Raw genomic sequence first — 23,472 nt, 5'->3', positions numbered from 1 at the left:
TCCATCTGCCAAGCCAATTTTTCAAATGAAATAAAAAAGGCTTCAACACCTTTCTCATCAAAATGTGGCAACATTTTGACATATTTGTATATAAGATTACTTTCTCTTTTAATCTCCATCCTGTTAAGTTGACTTTGCTGATTAAGTCGTAACTTCTCAAGTTCAAATTCTCTCTCTTTTTGCTCAGCTAAGAACCTTCTTTCTTTTTCCTTTCTGTCTTTGCTCAGCTAAGAACCTTCTCTCTCTTTTTCCTTCTCTCTCCCTTTATCCTCTAACTCCATTTTCCTCAATTGTAATTTAAGTTTTTCTACCTCTACTGCACGTCTGTTTCTTTGACACACCTAAGTGTTTGATTAATCCCTTACAATTTCCGTTTTACTTCTGTCCTTGGTTAAACCCAAATCTAACTTATTTTCTAATTCTAAAAGTATGGCCTTTTTCTTTCCTTCTAAGCTTTCTTGGTAAATCTGAGAATCGTCTTCAAATTCCAGAACCTGTTTAGCAATTTTAAGAGCCATTGCTTTCACTTTTGATTTAACCAACCACGAGTCACCGAAATTAAACAAATTGTCTCACCTATGTTTTATTTAAAGATCTAGGACACTAACCTGCAAGTGTTTAAATCTGCTAGGTTATTTTATATCCCCAAATGTATTCAAATCTGTCTAAACCAGTTCAAATCACAAATCCAAGACCCAACTGTTCAAATCGCAGACTAAAGCCCCCTAAGCCGTTCAAATCCCGGATGAGCCCCCAAACTGTTACAACATGGGCAAACCCCCCCGCTTAATTTAAAAACCAGCAACACAGAAAAGATTTATCCTGTGCAGTAATCTGCGAAAATTCGAGAAACCATGGACTCTGCCAAAGGTCACTATTTAAAGTAAAAATTAACAAGTTTATTCCTTAAAGTGTAACAGAGAATAATTAACAACTATTTACAACATCTTTCTCTAACCTATCTTTTACCTTCCTCTTTTACAATACTAATTCGATAAAACCTCCAATTAAATTTGCCAAAAATGCAAATTTCAAAATGGGCAGCTGTCAAATCTTCTCTTGGTATCTTCCTCCGTAGATTTTCTTTTTCTTCGGGATTTCTGTTCCACAGGTCACTGATTGATAAAGGTACCTTTAATAGAGCTATTTTTTAGGCAGTCTGTACATGCTGGTGGCTTGGCAGTTCTCCCCCAAATGTTCAATTTTTCCTTGTCTGATACCCCTAAAGCATTGGATTGTGCATTGTCTTTTACTATTGTCAATATACTAAATTCAAACGTGATTGGAGTTTGATATTTTTCAGGGTATAATTTAATCTGATTGGCCTAAATCAAATTTGTGTTTTATGTCTCCAGGCAACCAGCAACACTAATTGCAGGACCAAAAGGTTACATTGTATCTTATTCAGAACACTTGACGCTGTCAGGTAGTTCTGCTAGCTTTTAACTCTCCTTACCGTATACCCACATCTTCATGACAATGGATGGTCCCAGATTGTTAATCGTGGCAAATTCAGTGGCATTAATACCACAATATTAAGGTGAGATGGTTAGATTTTCTCTTTTTGGTGGCGGCCATTCCATAGTGTTTGTGTAGAATAAGTGTTAATTGTGAGTTATTGGTCGAAGCCTGAACAGTGCTCAAATTTTCCTGCATGCAGATATCAATTTCTGAAATGTTGTAAGTGATATTGAACAAGTACAATCAATGGACATACAAATCTGAACTAATATTGAGGGGAGGCATTGATGAAGCTGTTGAAGATATTTCAGCCAAGGACACTCCCTCAGTGATACTGCAGCTGAGATGTTGACCTCTAAGATCCATGCCCATCTTACTCTCTCCTGAATATGCCTTCAAATTATGAAGAGTTGCCCCAATTTTCATATTCTTCAATTTTGCTACAGTTCCTTGATGGCACACTTCAGTCAAATGACGTCTTTATACCTAGGCAATTCACTTAGCTCACCTGTGGAATTCTTTTTGATCTGTATTTGGATCAGGGCTGTAATGATGCCAAAGCCAAGGTTTCCTAGTGAACACAAACTAAGAAGCAACAAGCAAGTTATTACCAAGTAAATGTCGGGTAATAGCATTGATGGCAATATTATGACTCCAATTGACAGTAATACTGAACAAGTCATTTCAGTGACAATGGGCTTGACAGATCAGAAGTTTACTAGGAACTCATGATTTGGAGATGCTGGTGTTGGACTGGCTGTACAAAGTTTAAAAATCACAAAACACCAGGTAACCTGGTTATAGTCCAACAGGTTTAATTGGAAGCACGAGATTTTGGAGCGCTGCTCCTTCATCAGGTGGTTGTGGGCAACCTAATGAAGGAACAACACTTTGAAAGCCAGTGCTTCCAATTAAACCTGTTGGACTATAACCTGGTGTTGTGTGATTTTTAACTAGGAACTCAGTTGGTCTGGCAGCATTTGTGGAGAGAGAAAGAGAATTAACATCGAGTGTTCTGTCAAAAAGTTCAACAGATCAGAAACATTAATTTTGATATCTGCATCTGTGGAGAGAAATCAGAATTAATGTTCCTGGTCTGGTGACCTTTTTTCAGAACACTCGATATTAACTCGCTTGCTCTCTCCACTAATGCTGCCAGACCTGCTGGGGTTTTCCAGCTCACCCGTGATTTCTTCAGAACTGACAGAGCTTGGAAGAGTGATAGTTGTGTTTGCCGGTGCATCATCTCTCACCCTGAACATCGATTCTTCCCTACCACTCACAACATTTAGTTAAAACAAAAAAAACCCTGCAGGTGTGGAAGTAAAAATGAAAACAAAACAGAAATAGGTGGAAATATGAAGAGGGGCCACTGAGCCCAAAACGTTAACATTGTTTCGCTCCCCACATATACTGCCTGACCTACTGTGCTTCACACCTAACTTTTCTTGCCTGCTTCCGCCACCTCTCTCAGGCCTTCTCATTTCGCCGCCATTTCAGCAAAGACAGTGAGGGGGGGAGGGAATGAAGAACATCACGCGTTCTGATTGGACATCACTATCACGTGCCCCACAGCAGGACACCCCCCCAGCTGATTGGTCTGTAACCGGGTGAAGGCGTGGTGTGGTCGGAAGGTTTGTTTGATTCAGGAGGGGCAGTTGTTGAATGATTGACAGACGCGGCGCAGAGGGTCTTGGGATTGTCAAAACAAGCCGCATCCGTCGGTTCGAAGATTTGACCTGTACAGGCGGAGGCGCCATCTTGGAAAGTAGGGCTTGTTGCTGTAATTTCCCGCCGAGATCTACACATACAGAGCGTATTTTGAAGTCAAAGTAAATAGTTTATATCACCGTGCTCTTTTTACTTTGTTTACAACAATATTTTCTCTTCGTTTTAATAAGTACGAATGATAGATATATGAAACCGCTGGGTACGTATCGCTATAATGTTTTCTGTGTATTTTGTTTCAGAGATAAGGAAGGGAGTTTGTATTGCGGCCTGGCCCTTTTACTGTGTATCTTACCTCCTGTAAATGCCAAAGTAGAGGAGATAGTTGCTATCTCATTAGTGTTTCCCACCCCCTCCCGCTCTTCTATTGGGGAAACCTAATAAACGAGCTCTCGTATAAATCGTGTTAATTAATTTTTCTTAAAGTATATATTCGATCTGCTTTTTAATACGTTTCTCGGAAAATTATAGATTGATTCATTTGAGTTGTTTTCGGAGGGAAGGTTGCGATTGTCAGGACATGCTTGTGACAGTCGCACGGGTTTAAGATCGTATAATGTTTACAGTTAATTGAATAACTATCTTTAATTGCGTAGCCTTGTATTATATTTTACTTTTCAAGTTATTCCCATTTTAAATGGAAGATCTTTTTGTTTTCTGAGATTATAACTAGTTTTGTACTTAGGAAACCTTTAACCTTTCAAGTGTGCGTGATGATGTGAACATCACGATATAGGATATTCGATTATAGAGTCATAAAGTTATACAGTTTGAAAACAGACCTTTCAGTCCAATTTGTCTGCACTCCTAGATATCCTAATCTGTCCTAGTCTTATTTGCCAATCATGAGGCTGGAAGAACACAACAAGCCAGGTAGTATTAGGAGATGAAGTCAACATTTTGGGTCTCGCCCTTCAGGGTTGTGGGTAGGGTGGAGGGTTATGGGTGGGGAGAGGGGTGGAGTGGTGAGGCAGTAATAGGTGTATGCAGGTAGAGTGTTCGGTCTGGTTGGTTGATGGGAGGAATGAATCAGTTTGGTGGCTAGAAGGAAGGTTTGGTTAGAGGAATGAAAGGGGATGGGGTGGAAAGGGAGTTGGACGTGGGAAAGGAGGTTATTTGAACTTGGAGAACTCAATGTTGAGTCCTCTGGATTGTTGCTGGAAAAGCGCAGCAGGTCAGGCAGCATCCAAGGAGCAGGAGAATCGACGTTTCGCGCATGAGCGAAGAAGAGCTCATGCCCGAAACATCGATTCTCCTCCTCCTTGGATGCTGCCTGACCTGCTGCACTTTTCCAGCCACACATTTTCAGCTCTGACCTCCAGCATTTGCAATCCTCACTTTCTCCTCTGGATTGTTGGCTGCCCAAGCGGACGATGAGGTATTGCTCCTCCAGTCTGTGATCTGATTTGCTGTCGTAATGGAGGATGCCAAGAATGGTCGTGCCTGAGAGGGAATGGGAAGGGGAATTGAAATGGATGGTGACTAGGAGGTCAGGTTGGCTCTTGCAGGTCCAGCTGAGATATTCAGCGAAATGTGCCCCCAGTTAGCTTTTGTCTTACTGATGTAGAGAAGGCCATGTTGGGAGTACCGGATACAGTAAACTAGGTTGGGCAGCCTATAGTCTGGAGGACTCAACACTGAGTTTTTCAGTTTCAAATAACCTCCCTTCCCATTCCCGACTCTCTTTCCAGGCCCTCCACCTCCTTTCCATTTCACTTGCTGACCCTTCTTTCTAGTCATCAACTGGATTCATTCCTCCCATGACCATCCAAACAGTATCCTCTACCTGTGTTCACCTATCGCTACTTCACCACTCTGCCCCTCTCCCAACCCATAACACTCCCTACTCTGCAGCTCCCTTTACCCCCAGTCCTGAAGAATGGTTGTACCTGAAACATTGACTTCTCCACCTCCTAACGCTGACTGGCTTGCTGTGTTTTTCCAGCCTCCTGCTTGTCTACTTTGAATTCCAGCATCTGCAGTGTTTTTAGTCTCTAACTAAGTTAGTCCCATTTGCCAGCATTTGGCCCATATCCTCTAAGCCCGTCTTATTGATATACCCATCCAGATGCCTTTTGAACATTATAATTTTACCAGCTTCCACCACTTCCTCTGGCAACTCGTTCCATACACACACCACCCTCTGCGTAAAAAAAGTTACTTCTCAGGGCATTTTAAAATCTTTTCCCTTTCAGCTTAAACTTATGCTCTCTAGTTTGGGACTCCCCCACACTAGGCAAAGACTCTGGCTATTCACCCTATTCATGACCCCATGATTTAATAAACCTCTATAAGATCAACCCTCTGCCTCTGACGTTCTAGGGGAAAAAAGCCATGGCTTATTCAGCCTCTTCCTGTCACTCAAACCCTCCAGTCCTGGCAACATCCTTGTAAATAGTTTCTGCACCTTGTCAGATTTAACAACATGCTTCCTATAGAAGGGCAACCAGAACTGTACACCATATTCGAAAAGTGGCTTCACCAATGTCCTGCAGCGTTGCATCATGACATCTCAACTCCTAAACTCAATGTTCTGATCAGTGAAGGCAAGTGTGCCAAATGTCATCATCTTCATCCTGTCTACCTGTAACTCCATTTTCAAGGAACTATGCACCTGCACACGAGATCTTTGTTTGGCGACACATCCCAGGATGCTACCATTAAATGTATTAAGCCCTCCTCTGATTTGCCTTACCAAAATACAACACCTCACATTTATCTAAATTAAATTCCATCTGCCATTCACCAGCCTATTTGATTTGATTTAGATTGGCTCTGTTAAACTTACAATTTAGGATTTTGAATGGAGAAGGGTTACTAGACACAATGTTAACTCTGCTTCTTTCTCCACTGATGCTGCTGGACCTGCACTTTGTTTGTGCTTGTAATGCATGTTCAGTAGTTACCATTATGCAATTTTATCTATTAAACTAAGGCTTCTATACTTAATTGGTAACTTATTCTTAAACAAAATGTAGATTAGGAATGTGTAATTAAATTGACATTGACTCATTGGCAAAAATAAGATTTAAGACTCATCCTAATTTTGTGGTGGACCATCTTAGAGGCATTCATTATTACTACAATCCGAAACTTGCATTATACCTAATGTTCTGGGGAAATAAATTAATAATTAAGCAAATGCTTAAATTCAATATATTTAATATGAGAGACACCCTGGATTTAGACTGTTGTTTGTGCCATGTTTATGCTTATAAAATTCAGCCTCAAATTCCTAGTGAAGACAACTAGCACCAAAGCAGTTCTGACAGTCTGTAGAGACCCACCCATAATGTTGTGATCTCTATGTTACATGTTGGGTCTGGTATGAGTCATAACATAGTTTCAGTCTAGAAAGAGGCTATTTGTCCTGTCAAGTCTGTGCCAATTCTTTGCAAGTACAGTTTCGCTAGTCTTATTTCCTGACCTTTCCTCATAGACTTTTTTTTTCTTTAGGTGCTTTATCCAGCTCCTTTTTGAAAACCAATTATGAATATCTCCTCCACCCTTTCACATAATGCAGATCACAACCACTTGTTTTCAAGAAATGCTTTTCCTCATTGGATTTTGAACCAGGTCTACATCAATATTTTGGGCTATGTTTTCATTAGGTTATTGAATTTAACTTTTCTACGCCCCTGTTTCACTCCCCTTGCCATAAATCATATGTTGAGGTTTGACTGGGTTAAAATCCATCTGGGAGAAAGTGAGGACTGCAGATGCTGGAGATCAGAGCTGAAAATGTGTTGCTGGAAAAGCGCAGCAGGTCAGGCAGCATCCAAGGAGCAGGAGAATTGATGTTTCGGGCATGAGCACTTCTTCAGGGATGGCTTTCCTGAAGAAGGGCTCATGCCCGAAACGTCGATTCTCCTGCTCCTTGGATGCTACCTGACCTGCTGCGCTTTTCCAGCAACACGTTTTCAGTTAAAATCCATCTGTTAAACTTTTAAACTGTGAGTAGAATGTAGGCATTACGTGATATGTTCTTTTGCATTCTGAGTGCTCACTATAATCTGGCATGGCATAACAAAATGTAGAATACTTCTTATTAGCATTTCTGGAAGAGGTATTGTGAGGGAATCTGACTTAAGCAAACCTTTTAATTGCATTGCTGTAAAAGCCACCTGTGATAAATGAAGCACTGGATCTTGCATCACAGTTAACCTTTAAGATCTCTTGCAGCTTTTTGCTTTAATGGCAATAATGCATTATGGTTAGAGCTGATTTCTACAAAATTTAACAAGGAAAGAGTAACCTGTGAACTTGTGGTTTTAATTTCAGCTATGAGTTGAGTTGCTCACCCCTTGTGGTTTATTTGCTGCAGTTTAACGCACGTTTGTTTTCTTAAAGCACTTCAATATATTATATATGTGTGAAATTGTAACCTATCAGATTTTATAGGTTTTAAGTATTATTCTAGGAACAATTTTCAATTGTTCATCCCCAACTTTTTCAGGTTAAAAAGTTGGCTTTCATCTGGTATAGCATTCTGATTCTTCTGGTCTGACTAATTGTAGTAAACAAAGCTTCCATCTCCAAATTATGAATTGGGTGAAAACAAACTCACTGACCTTTGGACTTGCAACTTTATTGTAGTGATTTTCAACATGTCATATCTCAGTTATGACACTACTTTTGGACAAACTAAAACATGTTTTTTTTTAAGAAAAGCAAAATACTTCAGCTGTCAGAAGTCTGAAGTAAAACAGAAAATCTGGAGAGAGATACAGAATTAACATTTTAAGTTCAAAGATACTTATGTGATATCAGCTCTGAAGAAGAGTAATGTTTCTGGCTGCACAGATGCTGTCAGATTTGCTAGGTTCCTCAAACAGTTTCAGTTTTTATTTCAGATTTTTCAAAAAGATTTTTTTAGAGGGCGGCACGGTGGCACAGTGGTTAGCACTGCTGCCTCACAGCGCCAGGGACCTGGGTTCAATTCCCACCTCAGGCGACTGACTGTGTGGAGTTTGCACGTTCTCCCTTTGTCTGCGTGGGTTTCCTCCGGGTGCTCCGGTTTCCTCCCACAGTCCAAAGATGTGCGGGTCAGGTGAATTGGCCATTCTAAATTGCTCATAGTGTTAGGTAAGGGGTATATGTAGGGGTAGGGGTATGGGTGGGTTGCGCTTCGGCGGGTCGGTGTGGACTTGTTGGGCCGAAGGGCCTGTTTCCACACTGTAAGTAATCTAATCTAAAAAAAAAACTCCTTTCTGAATTTCTATATTTGAATGTGGTAAGAGATACTTTTCAGGCACTTAACTTATTGTTCACCTGTTTAGAGAATGTGTTTGTAAACAGTTGTTTTCAATATTATACTCTTGCTACTTCTACACGTGAATGTCATGTTCAATAAATTATTTTAGAACTATTTGAATTCTGCTGTAAACAAATGCAATTTGAATTGGTTGTTTGGATTTCCAAATCTTTGGATTAGTTTATTATTTAATAGAACGAGTTTTCTAGCGACTGAAGTTCAACAATCCTACAAATGGAATTCAATCCAGATAAATGTTAGGTGATGCACTTGGGCAGGACAGATGGAATACATGATGAATGGTAGGTTACCGGGAAACACCAAGGATCAGGGATCTTCGTCTGCATAGCTGTTGGTCCCTTACGGTACAGGGACGGGTAGATAAAGCACTTAATGCATATAGGAAAACTTGTCTTCATATGCTAGAATTGTACTAAACTTTGGTTAGGCTGCAACTAGAATATTGTGTGCAGCTCTGGAATTCTCGTTATAGGAAGGATGTTTTGCCTGGAGAGGGTAGAGAGGCGATTTACATGTCGTCTGGGCTAGAAAGTTTATTATGAAGAGAAATTGGACAGACAGGGATTGTTTCCCTTAGAACAGAGGAAATTGAGAGGGGACCTGATTAAGATTATAAAATTACAATGGGAGCTTTCCCCTTGGTGGAGGAATCAACAACTGGGGCATAGATGTAAGGCAAGAGGTTTAGAGGGGATATGAGGGTGGTAAATGAGTGTGGTGAAAAACTGGAATTCAATACAATATCAACTGTTAGAAAATAGGAATACAACTTTTAGGTGCTTGTTCTGGGCTGACACAGATTTGCCTAAGCTGTGGCACTTAACTGGCTAAAGTGTCTTTTTTGAGTTGTAGACCTCTGAGTCTATATACTGATCATAGTCATGAATGCATCATTTTACTTAAGCTCACCTGATTTGCAGCTTCATCCTGAATTATTATAATACTGAAATGGCATGAACCAAAGCTAATGATGATTAACATTTGGAAACTTTGGTTGTCAAAACGTGAATCCACAAATTTGTCTTTACATCATATGTAAAGAGAGTTAAGTTGAAAGGGGTGTAAAGCTTTAAGGTTGTTTTCTTCTATTTCCTTTCCATTCCCCAAAATCCTTAATTTCATGCTAAGTTAGTTAGAAACCAATTGATAGTGCTGGGAGATTAGGACATGAGAGCATAAGTAGACCATTCAGCCCATCGAGCTTGACTGGTCGAACACTTTTGCCTTTTAATCACAGTGCTGTTGTCACCCTTTATGCCATTGATCATCAAAAATTTATCAACCACTTCTAGATACTCCAAGCCTGAGCTTCCACAATCCTTGATGGTAGACAATTCCAAAGATTTACCACCCTCTTATTAAGAACATATCACCTCATCTTGGCCCTAATTGGAATCACCCTTGCTATTAAATTGTGTCTCCTGTTATAGACGTCAAAACTAAGCGAGACATCTTACCTGCTTTAACCCTGTCTATACCTTCAACTATTTTGTAGTCTTCCATGAGATAACCTCTCATTCTTCAAAATTTTAGAGACTATAGGCTCAGTTTGTCTAATCTCCTCATATGACATTGGTGGGGCTAAGTGTGTCATGATTAAATAAGATTGCTAAGGATAGTATCTATTTTATAAACAGCATGTTCAGTGATATTATTGCATACCTCTGGAACAGGTGGGACTTGAAACGAGGCCTCTTGGCTCAGCTCAGAAGTATGGACATTGTGCGGCAGATGGTGGTGAGGAGGCACAGCTCAGTAGTCAACACTGCTGCCTCACAGTGCCAGGGACTCTAGTTTGATTCTAGCCTTGAGTGACTGCCTTTGTTTGAAGTTTGCATGTTCTACCCGCATCTGTGTGGGCTTCCACTGTGTGCTCTGGTTTCCCCTCGCAGTCCAAAAATGTGCAAATTTGGTGGATCGGTCACAGTAAATTTTCGCTGCAAATGTGTTGCTGGTCAAAGCACAGCAGGTTAGGCAGCATCTCAGGAATAGAGAATTCAACGTTTCGAGCATAAGCCCTTCATCATTGCTCGAAACGTTGAATTCTCTATTCCTGAGATGCTGCCTAACCTGCTGTGCTTTGACCAGCAACACATTTGCAGCTGTGATCTCCAGCATCTGCAGACCTCATTTTTTACTCACAGTAAATTTTCCCCATGGTGTGCAGGCAAGGTAGGTTAGCCATGCTAAATGCAGGGTTACAAGGATAGTATAGGGTTCTGAGTCTAGGAGTTTGTTGGAGACTTGATGCACTGAATGGCCTCTTTCTGCACTAGAGATTCAGTGGAAATCAAATGTCATTATTATATATTAAATGCTATCATCTGGGTTATTTTTATTTATTTCACCCAAATGACTCTGGTTCCAAAATACTGCATGTATGGAATGGGCGAGTAAGGTTTACAGAGAGCTGTGTATTTATAAACAAAATAAAGAAACTAATCCTTGGAGTGTTTTGCATAACTTTAGATGGAGACTCCTTATTCTGCATTTGTTTTGCTGCCAACCTTAATGCTGCTCTATCCTAACTAATATTTCTGAAAGTTTACCACATGATTTAATTTTACACTTGAGCGAAAACTGTTATTTGAAAAAAAAGTGTTTCTGTATTCTCGATTTGTTGTCCTCCGGTTCAATGGAATTTTAAAGGAAATGAAAGAACATTTTTAACCAAGATGACATTGGCTTAATTAATTAGTTACTAGCCACATGGGTATGACAGTTAGCATTTTTGGTAATTCGAGCATTAAATGTTGATATCATTTGATTAATTTACTGATGTGTATATGCCTTTGGGATTGCAATTTTGATGTTCATTACACTATATTTACTAAAATGTAAGCAGTAAGAACAAGTATCTCGATTAGTGAATGATTTACTGCATTGGCTAATGGATGGTAGAGCTTTTAACTATGCACAAAATACATTCATTGTACAAGTGAAGAAGGTTATCGCAGTACAATGGAATCTTGATCACATGGGCTAATGGGCAGAGGAATGGCAGATGTAGTTTAATTTAGGTAAATGTGAGGTGCTGCATTTTGGAAAGGAAAATTATGGCAGGATGTATACACTTAGTATAATGTCCTGGGGAGAATTTCTGAACAAAGAGTCCTTGGAGTGCAGGTTCTTGAAAGTGGAGTCGCAGGTAGATAGGATAGTGAAGAAGGTGATTGGTATGCTTTCCTTTATTAGTCAGAGTATTGAGTACAGGAGTTGGGAGGTCACGTTGCGGCTGTAGAGAACATTGGTTAGGCCACTTTTAGAAAATTGTGTGCAATTCTGTTCTGTCTCCTATCGGAAGGACTTTGTGAAACTTGAAAGGGTTCAGAAAGGATTTACAAGGATGTTGGAGGATTTGAGCTACAGGGAGAGGTTGAATAGGCTGGGGGCTGTTTTCCCTGGAGCATCAGAACAGAGGGGTGACCCTATAGAGGTTTATAAAATCATGAGAAGCATGGATGCGGTAAATAAGCAAGGTCTTTTCCCTGGGGTGGAGGAGTCTCGAATAAGAGGACATAGGTTTAGGGTGAAAGGGCAAAGATTTAAAAGGGATCCAAGAGGCAATATTTTCACACAGGGTGTTGCATTTATGGAGTGAACTGCCAGAGGAAGTGGCGTAGGCTGGTACAATTATAACATTCAAAAGACACCTGGAACGGTATGTGAATAGGAAGGGTTTAGAGGGATCTAGGCCAAGTGCTGGCAAGTGGGACTAGATTAATTTAGGATATCTGGTGGCATGGACGAGTTGGACCGAAGGATCTGTTTCCGAGCTTTCCTTCTCAATGACTCTCTCTGTAAAGATAGAAGTTGTATTTTATTGAAAGCATTAATGTATATGACTAGGTACAGGTCACTACTTTAATGACTTCTGTTGGATTTCATTGAACTAGAAGACACACTAACACCAACTAGGTAATTTTACACCTTTTTATATTTATATTTCATGTCCTCGCAAAAACCAAATTTCTCAGTATTAGAATATTTCACTGTTAGTTCTGAAGTTAAGCTCCTGGCCTTTTATTGTCGAGTGTGTTGCTGGAAAAGCACGGCAGGTCAGGCAGCATCCGAGGAGCTGAAGAATCAATGTTTCGGGCACAAGCCCTTCATCAGGAAGGGCTTATTCCCGAAACATTGATTCTTCTGCTCCTCGGATGCTGCCTGATCTGCTGTTCTTTTCGAGCAAAACACTTTCGATTCCAGCATCTGCAGTCTTTACTTCTTCCTCCTGACTTTTTGTGCCAAATTTCTCTTGCAAAAATGTAATTGTCAACAAGTTTGAAGAAGTCAACTTTATTCATGCCACCCGTACTCGAATTACGTAAGGAAATTCTGCTGCTTGCTTTGTTTTAATCCATCTGTAATACAAAATACTGATACATAGTTGTTTACGCTGAATCCATTTATTTGTTTAAAATATGGATCCGATGACTGACAGATTTGCCGGATCAGTGTGTGGAAAATGTATTGATTTGTTTTCAAATATAAAGTGAAACTTTTTACCAATAGCACTGTTCTCGTTTTATAAAAGTTCACCTGTCTACTTAAGTGACCTTGATGCAGTTTGAGTGAAAAATCATTCTTTATGTCGAGTATTAGTCCAACTCTGTGTATTCTGCTTGTAGAATTTGATCTCTGGGAATCTAATGAACATTTCGAGGAATGGAAAATTGATTGTTTTAAAATTGTTTTGTTGTTCTGCTTGTGTAATAATCTCTCTCTTTTGAACTTTATTTACAAATAGAAACAGTATACAATTTTCTTTGTGCATTTTTAAAGTCAATTTAGTATTGTTGACCCAACAATGGGTCAAATGTGACTCTCAAGATTACAAATAATCCTAAACTCTCTCCATGAAGAAGGTTAGAGTTCATAGCTAAGGAAACAGAGTTTGGAGGAGTGACAGATTATGATGCTCTGTCTTCTCAATGTTTAAGGTGTTGTTTAAAATCCACATATTTGCCTATTTAGATGGTTACCTATGCTGTATCTTCTTATGTGCCTGAATCTCTTTATTTTCTATAACATTGAAAGTGCCTTGGGAAGCTCTAATGTATGGTATATCACTGCAAGTTGTTATATTGACCATGGAAAAGATGCCATGCTGATTTACAAGAGAATGGTACGGGGCAAAAGTAATTTTAGGAGAATAGCTTATGTATACTTGACTTCTATTGGCCATGTTTTGTAGTTAGTGATAACGTGGCAGTTCTCACTGTTGACTTATAGAATGCACACAGCACAGCTTCTCGGCTCGCGCTGACTGTTATGACCTTTTGAAGGGGCAGTTCATCTTGTACCACTTCCTGGTCTTCTCCCTATTGTGCAGGACATTCGTTCTTTTCAGATAATAACAAATTTAGTCTTTAGTACTTCAGTTGAACCTGCCTCCAGTACACACTGTGGGACAGTTCATTCCAAATCCATGCCACTTGCTACGTGAGGAAGATTTTCCTCATGTTGACATTGATTCTTTTGTTGTCCCATCATCTCTTCCTTCTCCTCCTCCCCCCCCCCCCCCCCATTCCAATATTGTTAAATGGCTCAACATAATGACTGCTTTTCTACCTTCTATTCCTGATGAAGAGCTTTTGCCTGAAACGTCGATTTTCCTGCTCCTCACATGCTGCCTGATCTGCTGTGCTTTTCCAGCACCACTCTAATCTAGACTGTGGTTTCCAGCATCTGCAGTCCTTGTTTTTACCTGCTTTTGCACCTTATTAATCCATTACCCTTACCTCTAGCACCCCATTGTTAACTGTAAGTTCTTCTCTGATCTGAGTCATGCTCAGCTGAACTTCTTGTTTCACAAAACTCCGAACTTAACTCTTTCCCTACCTGCTTATACCTTATGCACATTCTCACTTTTGCTAATTATCTTAAGTCTATCCCTAATGATACTGGATCATTCCTCAATAAACAGTTTCTCCCTATCTACTTCGTCCAGAACAATCATTGTTTTGAGTACCTCATCAGATCTCATCTCAACCTTTTCCAAAAGAATGTAGTCCCAACTTCTCCTATCTATGTAAGTGAGTACATTTCTAGAATTATTCATATGAATCTTTTACATACCTTTCCTAGATGTGGTGCCCAGAACTGGACACACTATTCAGTTGAGGCCGAACCAGTGGTTTATGTGAGTTTATCATAGTGTCTTTGATTTTTGTACTGTATGCTTAATTGATGCGTGGGATGCGGTTTGTTTAAATGCCCTCTCCACTTGTTATGCTATTTTTAGTGACTTATGCACATGACCTCCAGCTCCTGTTACTTCTGAAACCTCTTTAGAATTATACTCTCTCTTATTTTGTCACTCTATATTATTTCTCCCAACATTAATCCTTTTGCACTCTTCTGCATTAAGTTAATTTTGCCTCTTGGCTCCCATTCTGTGTCCTTTTGAAGTTCTGTGCTATCCTTCTCTTAATTCACAATGATTGAGTTTTATGTAGTTAACCTAACCCCTGGCTGCTGGGAGCTCCACTATATGAAGGGCCAGATGGCCTACTCGTGCTCATAGTTCTTATGTTCTTCAACCTAGTTATCAATTATTATGGTTACTGTTTACTTTCACTTGGCCAGTTTCATATCAGTGTTGCTGCTGTCCTTTTTACTGTGCGTGCTGACCATGCGCTGAGATCTGGTGTGCAGCATTTTGCCAAATGTTTTTGGAATTTCGTGTATCCTACATCAATAGCACTACTCTCCGCAGACCTCTCTGTTATCACCTCCAAAGAAAAATAAGGCTAAGTCGGTCAAACGTAATTTGGTCTCAGTACTTCCATATTGGCTTTCCTTAATTAGTTGGCATTTGGGGCAAATACAGTTTAATTTTGTTCCAAATGATTGTTTCTAGAAACTTACCCACTACTGTGAATTAACTAACTGGCCAATAACTCCAGAGTTTACCTTTTAATGAGTCTGTTTTTGAACAAGGGTGTGACACTTATAATTCTCGTTTACTCTAAGTTGAGGAAAGACTGAAAAATCAATTTTATATGTACAGGCAGTCTTTCCGATACTGCCCACCATTTTTAAACTCTTCAAGTAACTAAATAACCTCCACTTTCACTATGTCCTCCGCAGCGTCTCCTTGCTTAGAGTCACAGAGATGTGCACCATGGAAACAGACCCTTTTGGTCCAACTCGTCCATGCTGACCAGATATCCCAACCCAATCTAATCCACCTGGCCCACATCCCTCCAAACCCTTCCTATTTATATACCCATCCAAATGTCTTTTAAATGTTGCAATTGTACCAGCCTCCTCCACTTCCTCTGGCAGCTCATTCCATACCTGTACCACCCTCTGTAAAAAAAAAAGTTGCCCCTTAGGTCTCTTTCATATCTTTCCCTCTCACCCTAAACCTATGCCCTCCTAGTTCTGGACTCCTGACACCAGGGAACAGGCCTTGTCTATTTACCCTATCCATGCCTCTCATAATTTTGTAAACCTCTAAGGTCACGCTTCAGCCTCTGACGCTCCAGGGAAAACATCCCCAGCCTGTTCAGCCTCTCCCTCTAGCTAAAAACCTCCAACCCTGGCAACATCCTTGTAAATCTTTTCTGAACCCTTTCAAGTTTCAAACATCTTTCCAATAGGAAGGAGACCAGAATTGTACGCAATACTCCAACAGTGGCCTAACCAATGATCTGTATATTCGCAACATGACCTCCCAACTCCTGTACTCAATGCTCTGACCAATAAAGCAAAGCATACCAAATGCCGCCTTCACTATCCTATCGACCTGCGACTTCACTTTCAAGGTGCTATGAACCTGCACTCCAGGGTCTTTTTGTTCAGCAGCACTCCCTAGGACCTTACACCATTAAGCGTATAAATCCTGCTAAGATTGCTTTCCCAAAATGCAGCACCTCGCATTTACCTGAATTAAACTCCATCTGCCACTTCTCAGCCCATTGGCCCATCTGATCAAGATCCTGCTGTAATCTGAGATAACCTTCTTCGTTATCCACCACACTTCCAACTTTGGTGTCATCTGCAAACTAACTACCTGTATCTCTTATGCTCGCATCCAAATCATTTATGTAAATGACAAAACCTATAGGACCCAGCACCGATCCATGTGGCTCTCCAGTCTCCAGACTGAAAAATAACCTCTACCGCCACCCTCTGTCTTCTATCTTTGAGCCTGTTCTGTATCCAAATGGCTAGTTCTCTGTATTCCATGAGATCTAACCTTGCTAACCAATCTCCCATGGGGAACCTTGTCGAACACCTTACTGAAGTCGTTATAGATCACATCTACCGCACTGCCCTCATCAAATCTCTTTATTCCTTCCTCAAAAAACTCAATCAAGTTTGTGAGACATGATTTCCCACACATAAAGCCATGTTGACTATCCCTAATCAGTCCTTGCCTTTCCAAATACACGTACATCCTGTCCCTCAGGATTCCCTCCAACAACTTGTCCACCACTGAGGTCAGGCTCACTGGACTATAATTCCCTGGCTTGTCTTTACCGCCCTTCTTAAACAGTGGCACCACGTTTGCCAACCTCCAGTATTCCGGCACCTCACCTGTGACTATCGATGATACAAATATCTCAGCAAGAGGCCCAGCAATCATTTCCCTAGCTTCCCACAGAGTTCTCAGGTACACCTGATCAGGCCCTGGGGATTTATCCACCTATGTGTTTCAAGACCTCCTACACTTCCTCCTCTGTAGTATGGACACTTTTCAAGGTGTCACCATCTATTTCCCACCATCTTCCATATCCTTTTCCACTTTAAATACTGATGAAAATATTCATTTAGTATCTCCCCCATTTTCTGTGACTCCACACAAAGGTCGCCTTGCTGATCTTTGAGGGGCCCTATTCTCTCCCTAGTTACCCTTTTGTCCTTAATGTGTTCGTAAAAACCCTTTGGATTCTCCTTAATTCTATTTGCCAAAGCTATCTCGTGTCCCCTTTTTGCCTTCCTGATTTGCCGCCTTAAGTATACACCTACTACCCTTAAACTCTTCTAAGGATTCACTTGATCTATCCTGACATATGCTTCCTTCTTTTTCTCAACTAGCGCAGATTTAAAATATCCATTTACTGTCTTTGCTGTAATGTAGTACCATGCGGAACTGCCTATTCGGTCCCTTATCATTCCGACTCCCTTTTTCAATGTTCTTACTTTTTAGATGCCAAAAGATGATTCATTTTTATGTAAGCTACCAGTTTTCCTTCATACACACCCTTTGTTTCTCTTTAATTTTTCTCTTCCCCTGTGGACCTTGTGTATTCAGCATAGTTCATGGCCATAATATCAAAAGTGCACACTTTTTATCTTGATCTGTATCTCTTCCATCATTCAAGGAACTATGGACTTTTGACCTACCTTTTCCCTTTGTGGGAATATACCTTGAGTGTGACCCAAACTGTTTGTAAAGGCAACCTTGTTCACTTTTGGTTTTGTGATCATCACTTTTGATTTCATCTTATTTAGGTCAGGTCCATTTTTATCCCAATTGGCTTTCTCCTTGAATTATTCCTTCTTTGGATTGTTCCTTGTTCTTCTCCATAGCGAAATCTAAAAGTTATGACTCTAATCTAAAAATAATTTTATTCCTGTATGTAATCTACACCACATGCCCAAGAACCAGATTTTTTTTAGTGTCTGTTTTCTCTTTGGACTGGAAACTCTAGGAATTCTTGCCCGTCTCTGCCCTTTTTACTACTATTCCAGTCTGTATTCAAACAACTAATGTTCCCATTATGACTATGCTGATGACCTTCTTTCCCCAGCACTGTAATGGTCTTGTCTTCAACTTTTCTTCATTTTAATTCTTTCCTATATTGCAACCACGTGTTGATCTGCTCTATTCTTCTGTTTCTGTGCTCACTTACGTATAGTACCAGGAGTAATCCAGAAGTTTTATGTTTGAGGTCCTGCTTGCTAATTTCTTAGATTCTTAAATTCTGGTTGCAGGACCACATAGCGCTTGATATTTACTCTGGAGATTGAGAAATGCTAGGGCAGTTCCTGATCTATTCAATAATATAACTGATTACAACCCATAATCCTTACTATTTGAAGAGACTAACCAGCTACTTGCTTGTCTTCTGATGTCACTTAAATATAGGGAAATCAACTGAATGTTTATTTTACTCTTTTAAAAATCAAACATTTTAATTTCCTTGCATTTAGATAAAAGAAACACAGCTACTAACATACCAGTCAATCAACTCTGTCCTTTCTGTGAAATCAGAAATGGATCTTTCCTCTCCTCCCTTTTTTAAACTATAGTGCACCATGTTTTGCTGTTGTTGCTGAGTCTTTCCTATGGTGATGATTCTGTGAAAGGTGGCAGCAAAGATCCAGTGGTCTCCATGGTGTTGATTTTGTCTTTGCTGGCATTGTTTTCATTCTATAAGCTAAAAGGCATCTCTAGCATTTCTCAAAAGTGCTGCACTCAAAAAAAAAAAGCTAAGAACCAATGACACTAAGAAATTCTCACATTTCAAAGCAGAAAGTTAAAAGTACTGAGTATACTTTGTTTTTTAATCACTTTACAAATCACAAAATTTGAACAGATAGGTTTATGGTAAATCTGAAATATAGAAAATTTTTTTTTAAAGAAATCTATGGCTTTAATTAATTAATGCATTGTCAGCCACTAGCAGTCCCCATTAGCAGCTATTCATTCTCCCACGCTGACCTTTAGCACTTCTTTGCCTGCCCAACTCTTTTTTTTTAATCTCTCTCTTTCTGTGCTCCATCTCCACTTATCGTTTACTCCTTCCCCCTCTAGCCACCCTCATCCCACCTTCAGCAGAAATACCAACCTTTACCTAGCCGCAATCAGTTCTGAAGAAGAGTCACTGGGCCCAAAAAATTGATTCTGCTTTCTGTCCACAGATGCTGCCAGATCTGCTGAACTTTTCCAGCAATTCCGATTTTGTTTCTGATTTTCAGCATCCATGGTTCTTTCGTTTTTGGCTTTAATCATAACGGAGAAAATTGGCATTTCTCAAGTACACAGTCTTAGCTTATCAGAGGCACAGATATCACCAACAGGAATTTAAAATGTGTTATGCTGTAGGCATAAGTCAGGATTTTGATGGAGTATACTCTACTTTTCTGGAACTTTAGCCCCAGTTTAAGAAGCTTGAAAGAAAACAGTTTGCTGAATCTGTCAACCAAATATTCACTCTGTCCACCACCAAGACACAGTAACAGTAATATGTACCATCTACAAGATGCACTGTAACAACACTACCAAGGGTCCTGACACAGCATCTTCCAAATATGCAACCTGTACCACCTTGAAGGACGAGAGCAACGGATGCATGGGAACACCACCACCTCCAAGCCATACATTGGAATTGCAAACCAGTGTCTTCACTGTTACTGGGTCAGAAACCCAAAACTCCTGCTTAACAGCACTGTGGTGTGCCTATGCTCGACGGACAGCAGCAGTTTAATAAGGCATCTCACTACAAACTTGGCATTGTAGAGATGTACAGCACAGAAACAGACCCTTTAATCCAACTCACCCATGCTGACCAGGTATCTTAAATTAATCTAGTTCCATTTGTCAACACTTGGCCCATTATTCCTCTTAAACCCTTCCTATTCACATACCTATCCAGGTGTCTTTTAAATGATGCAATTGTACCAGCCTCCTCCACTATTTCTGGCAGCTCATTCCATACATGCACCACTCTCTGTATGGAAAGGTTGCCCTTTAGGTCCCTTTTAAATCTTTGCCTTCTCACCCTCAACCTCCTAGTTCTGGATTCCTCCATCCCAGGTAAAAGACCTTGCGTTTATCTAAATTAAACTGCATCTGCTACTCCTCAGCCTATTGGCCTATCTGATTGTGAGCCCATTGTATTCTGAGTTAACCTTCTTCACTGTCCACTACACCTCCAATTTTGGTGTCATCTGAAAACTTACTAACTGTACCTCCTATGTTCACTTCCAAATTATTTATATAAATGATGAAAAGTAGTGGACTCAACACTGATCCTTGTGGCACACCACTGGTCACAGGCCTCCAGTCTGAAAGGGAACTCTCTACCACCACCCTCTGCCTTCTACCTTTAAGCCAGTTCTGTATCCAAATGGCTAGTCTTCCTGTATTCCATGACATTAACCTTGCTAACCAGTCAACCATGAGAAAATGTGTTGAATGTCTTACTGAAGTCCATATAGATCAAGTCCGGTGCTCTGCCCTCATCAATCCTCTCCGTTATTACTTCAAAAAACTCAGTCACGTTCGTGAGACGTGATTTCCTACACATAAAGCCATGTTGACTATCACTGATCAGTCCTTGCCTATCCAAATGCATGTAAATCCTGTCTCTTAGGGTTCCCTCCAATAACTTGCCAACTATTGATGTCATGCTCACCGGTCTTTATTTCCCTGGCTTTTCTTTACCACTTTTCTTAAATAGTGGCACCACATGAGCTAACCTGTAGTCTTCTGGCACCTCATGTGTGACTATGGATGATCCAAATATCTCAGCAAGGGGCTCAGCAATCACTTCCCTAGCTTCCCACAGAGTTCTAGGATCCACCTGATCAGGTTCAGGGGATTTACCCACTTCTATGTGTTTTAAGACATCCAGCACCCCCACCTCTGTAATGTGGACATTTTTCAAGATGTCACCATCTATTTTCCCTACATTTTATATCTTACACCTCCTTTTCTACAGTAAATGCTGATGCAGAATCCTCATTTAGTATCTCTCCCCTCAAGCACTTTTGGAGTGAGTAACACCTTGTTGGTGATGCTTGCAGGCCAAGAACATTTTTTTAAAGTTGCATGAATGTGAGCCTTAAGATGTTGGGGAATGCTTGCCAGAATAGGTGCCTGGAGAAGATCAATGTGAGCTGGAGTTGCCAGTTAACTTCTGAGTTGCAAGATGGGAATTGGTGTCAGCGAATTTCACTCTGCCGCCTGGGAAAATAGCAATGTGCATGTAAGTGAGAAGTGAGCTGTTAATGCAAACAAATGGTCTCCTCGCTGCTCAGTTGCAAGATTCCCATCTAGCTACTAAAACCTTATGCAGAACATCAGACTTTGTTTTCTGGTCATCAAGAATGTCTCTCATTCTCCTAACTACCTTGACATTGTGAGACTGAGAAAATTCAGCCAATATGATCTGTTCTTAACTGGACAAGAGTCAAAATTTCCCAAAGGTTTGTTGAGAGTTGGGAACCATACCGTTGAACTTCTTTGCTACATTACAAAGACTCACCAAGAAGTTAGGACATAAATTTTGACTTCTTCGTGAGCTGCATCACCTCTGTGTTCCTTTATTTTCATGATATTTTAACCTGTTAGAATGGGTTTAATTTCACAATGACTCTTATGTTCAAAAATAAATTTCTATTTTGTCTTAAACCTTTTGCATTTGCTTTTATGTATGTGTCTCTTGGTTCTAGACCAATATTTTCTGTTTTATTCCACTCTATTTTGATTGTACATATTTGAAAGTGTTTTCCAGTTCACTGCATGATGAAATCAACAATATTCACAACATGAAATGTTGCAACTACAGTATTTACTGCTATGTATAATTCTTGTTCTTGTACAGGATAACAAAGTTACATATTGCTTAATTTGAGATACTGACTACTTAATAAAGGATCACTTTCTCTCAACTGAAATCACTGTTTAGTACCTTAAGTAATTTCTTTGTATACATGAGTCATGACATCTCCTAGAAGAGGTTAAAGTGCAATTCTGGGCCAGCTCAAGGTTGGGGAGTGGGGGGTGGGGAAGAAACTGATAAATTGCTCTTCAATCTATTTTCCCAGTTTAAAATCACATCTTTTAGCATTGTAAAATTACCACTGTACCAGCTAGTAGCAGATTTTAGTTTAGGAAAGCATTCAGTAAATCATCACTCACCACTTGAGCCAGAAACCTGTTTGAAATGTACTGCTATCCAGAAAATACGCATTTAAAATGGTTTTTCCTTGTATGACTATTATGTACAACCCCGATCCTACCTAATCTATTTAGTTAAGGTAATTGGTCAAGTTAAAGCCTGTACAGTAGCGCCTCGACTTACGAACTTAATCAGTTCTGGGACCCGGTTTGCGAACTGAATCCACTTTTCCCGTTGTTCGGATAGCGTAAGAATGCTTGGACGTAGCAACAAACGATGTTCACAGTGCGCGTGCCAAAGATGAACTGAATGAGATATGCGGGACCCGAGAGCTTTTGCTTTCAAAGCGCGCGTAGCAAAGCAGAACAATAAAACCACGTGGGTTGTGCGCGGGCTTTTTGCATTCGTACCTTGAATTTCGTATGTACATTGAAGCAAAATTTTACGAACAATCGTATTCGTAAACCGATTTGTTCGTGAACAGGGTCGTTCATATTTCGAGGCACTACTGTACAGTTTATTCATCGTTCTATAAACCTCAAATTATTTCCAAGTTGAGTCTGTTAAAGTTTGTGTACCTTTTGATCTTTTGGTAACTAAGGTATCTTAAACTGAGTTTGTAATGTATATAGGGTAAAAAATGAGGTCTGCAGATGCTGGAAATTACAGTTGAAAATGTGTTGCTGGTTAAAGCACAGCAGGTTAGGCAGCATCCAAGGAATAGGAAATTCGACGTTTCGGGCATAAGCCCCTTTCCGTAGTGTAGTGGTTATCATGTTTGCCTAACACGCGAAAGGTCCCTGGTTCGAAACCGGGCGGAAACGCTTTAAGATGTTTTTGTAATGTATATAGTACACTTTAGCACAAAGTCAGGATGTTTGACAAACAATAAGGAGGAGGTGGTAAAGAAAGCTTAGGTTGACAGAAAGGAAACGTGCGACTGATGTAATTTCTTGTGAAGTGTCAAGTACACTTAGTTTGTTTAGCATTGTACAAAACCTCCTAAACTAAAATCATTTTCCAACAAGAAAACAAATGGTATGGGTGGGATACGTCCTGACCAGTATTTTTACATGAAGAACCTATTGGCTACTTTAAACCTAACTCCCAAAATCCTCTTGCTATCTCTTGCTACTCTTAGCACTA

General features: G+C 40.1%; 1 protein-coding gene and 1 non-coding gene across 7 annotated transcripts in view; both read left to right on the top strand.

The window, feature by feature from the left end:
• Positions 1–1,523: 1,523 nt before the first annotated feature.
• LOC132824423 (serine/threonine-protein phosphatase 6 regulatory subunit 3-like) overlaps positions 1,524–23,472 on the top strand; it is a 143,411-nt gene continuing 121,462 nt past the window's right edge. For 3 of the 6 annotated variants that reach the window (XM_060838892.1, XM_060838893.1, XM_060838887.1), the window contains exon 1: positions 3,175–3,391. The gene's annotated coding sequence lies outside the window, so the exon portion shown is untranslated. Of the gene's footprint in view, positions 1,541–3,145; positions 3,392–23,472 lie in introns of those variants that run through there. The other 3 variants (XM_060838891.1, XM_060838890.1, XM_060838888.1) reach the window with 3 other exon arrangements.
• trnav-aac (transfer RNA valine (anticodon AAC)) lies at positions 23,078–23,150 on the top strand. Its single transcript has one exon. It is a non-coding gene; the product is annotated as a tRNA-Val (tRNA).

This window comes from Hemiscyllium ocellatum, chromosome 18 (assembly GCF_020745735.1).
Source record: "Hemiscyllium ocellatum isolate sHemOce1 chromosome 18, sHemOce1.pat.X.cur, whole genome shotgun sequence".
Lineage (NCBI taxonomy): Eukaryota > Metazoa > Chordata > Chondrichthyes > Orectolobiformes > Hemiscylliidae > Hemiscyllium > Hemiscyllium ocellatum.
Note: the sequence above shows the minus strand (reverse complement) of the source record. Positions and strands in the feature narration are given on the sequence as shown.